We start from the raw sequence: 2537 nt of genomic DNA, 5'->3' as shown, positions 1-2537 counted from the left end.
TGGTTGCTACAGTCTCCAGTGGATTCTCTACACCCATCCCTTGCCCACCATTTGTATCCAGCTGACAGCTGGCTCAGCCAGCCTGGCACAACTGTCCCACTGTGTTCCAGCTTCTCAGCATGTGCACCCGGGCTTGCTAGGCAAAGATACCTGGCTTGGCACCAGCCAGTCCTTTGAAGCATCTCGTTTAGATGTGTGCAGGGCAGAGATGTGCCTGGGTAGCAGGCAGGCAGGCAGTCCCGGGGTGACTCACTGATGATAACCTATGACCTTTGGGACAATCAGGGCTTTCATGGCTTGTTGACCAGGCTGGCTCAGGAAGCTGCAGACTTCAGTGTTAAAGAGCCAGCTCAGTCAATCTTTTTCTCTTTCACTCTGCCTTGACCTCTCTTTTAAAGGTAAGGAAATGAATGTCATTAGTGGCAGATGCCTTGAAATATTACCGTTTTAATAAGCTAAATGTGTTGGAGGGGTACAAAAGGCTCCTTTTTTAACATTGCCCTTCATTAGGGATGGGTAGGGTAGCAGGGAGTCCTGTACTAAGCAAGGATGGATGGGTAATCAGGGGTCTCTGAAGCCTGCAGGGTAATGAGGAGCTGTAAAGTTATTCCATTCAGTTGTTAAAAGCGGAATAATTGGGCTTAAAAATGGGAGAGCACCTCATTAAAAGGTTTATGGTCCTTCGAAGGAATTTGGTGACATTCCCCAAAACTTTAATTCTGCAAAGTTTCAGGGGCAGAAGTGGCAACTCTTTTATTTGTTCCTTTTAGAGATGCAGATGTTGTCTCTGTGACTGTCTTTTTATGAAAACAGAACAGGGGCCTTAACTGAACAGCATTTTAGTTTTATTCCTAGAGAAGAGAAGCAAAGTGCTGCTGGATTTTTGTTTTTTAACTTGCCACCAGCAGGGGGCCGGAGTTACCTCCTACTGTGCCCATCATAGGGCACAGCTCAATCCAAGGATTTGAATGGGGGAAGGATCGGGCCCAGAAAAGGGGTGGGGTGGGGTGGGGGAGGGGAATATTCTTGCAATTCACCTCTTGCATTATGAAAAAAATAACTAATTTAGTTTCTAAGGAGGTGCCACAGTTGTTTGTGTTTGTTTGTTCATTTTCAAATGTAAATCAATGCACTAGAAATCAGATGCTAAATTTTAAAATGGTTATGCAAAACCCGGTTACCCCACTACCACCTTGGTTGGTGGGGGGACGCAACCCCCACTAGAAATAAGTCTGTGCAGTGGGAAACAATTTGCCTCAACCTTGTCAGGCTGATGAAGTCTAAAGATCTATTGCCTTGTTTTATGAAATATTTCACACTATGTAGTACTATTAAAAACGCATAATACCCTTTGTTAGCTAGCAATCCTCTGAGGATCTATAAATATCTCCTAATCAGGCCACCAACTTTACCTTTACATTCAGAACAGTAGCTTTTTGTATGACAGTTGCAGGCAGAAAACCAAACTCTCTTATTCCATAGGGAGAAAATGAGGAAAGTGCTTGGAACTAGGATGGGCGGTAGCTAATGCAGTGAGACATTAGTAGACATGAGCCGGGTGGCCAAAGGGAGCCGCAAGTAATTGTAAGATGCTTTGGCATCTGCCTTGAAAATATTTGATGAATTTCCTGAATGGGGAGGCTCTTTATTGCTGAAGAAACTTGATTAAACAGCCTTCTCACTTCTATCCTTGTTAAATTTCAAATCAGCACTGAACTTATTTATAGGGTCTTCCCCACCATAGTATCAGAGTGCAACTGCCCCTTTTAATGTCACTACTGTTTATGTGAAATGACTCTCATGGGACTGAGGCACTGGCAGGGATAGCACTTTATCACTGCAAGACCTGCTTTTCTGAGAGTACTTTACAGGTCAAAAGAAGCACAGACTGTGCAATGCAAAATTTTGTCAGAAGGCATTCAGTTTACCTCATTCTGCAAAGGTGGCAACTGACAGCAATGGTTTGTTGCCAAGTGTAATTTGGGGCCAGATTTTGCTCTCTTTTACAGCAGTATAAATCCAGAGTGACTCCTTTGGCCTCCTGTGACTTGCACTGCACAAGAGCAGAATATGGCTGATTTAGGTGTTGATACCATGCTCCCTGCTTTAAAGGAGACACTGGAGTCTCCAGTCCAGCATACGCTCTTGAGTATAATGTTGGCTACTATGAGTAGTCTTACACATTCAGTAGTGTTTATGGCACTGAGCCGTAAAAATCAAGCCATAGAGAATGAGGGTACTGGAAGGCCACATGCAGGGATCAGTAGGATTATCTTCCAGGCTTTCACTGATGACTGAAGAGGAATTTTTTAATATGACTGCAATTTGTTCACTAATATCACACGATGCTTTATTACATAACGAGGTACAGCAAAATTACTTGACTTGCCTAAGCACTTCTTTATGGTGTGTAGCTCCTTTCTCAAGTGGTCTAGACTCAAGGCCTCCCTCCAGAACGTGAGGAGTCCCTTCTGCAGATGTGGGCAGAGGGAGCCCCTTCTTTTCATCCAGCCAAGAAGACATGCACCCCCCCCCCC

At 44.3% G+C, this 2537-nt stretch overlaps 1 protein-coding gene and 1 long non-coding RNA gene across 4 annotated transcripts in view; one reads left to right on the top strand and one right to left on the bottom strand.

Moving 5' to 3' along the window:
* The window catches only part of ACKR3 (atypical chemokine receptor 3), a 27276-nt gene that overhangs the window by 16246 nt on the left and 8493 nt on the right, over positions 1-2537 (top strand). The window lies entirely within an intron of this gene.
* LOC109301947 overlaps positions 1-2537 on the bottom strand; it is a 16725-nt gene that overhangs the window by 11886 nt on the left and 2302 nt on the right. The window lies entirely within an intron of this gene.

The sequence above is a fragment of the Gavialis gangeticus genome, unplaced genomic scaffold (genome assembly GCF_001723915.1).
Source record: "Gavialis gangeticus isolate Ggan-Ray unplaced genomic scaffold, GavGan_comp1, whole genome shotgun sequence".
In the NCBI taxonomy this organism is placed as follows: Eukaryota; Metazoa; Chordata; order Crocodylia; family Gavialidae; genus Gavialis; species Gavialis gangeticus.
Note: the sequence above shows the minus strand (reverse complement) of the source record. Positions and strands in the feature narration are given on the sequence as shown.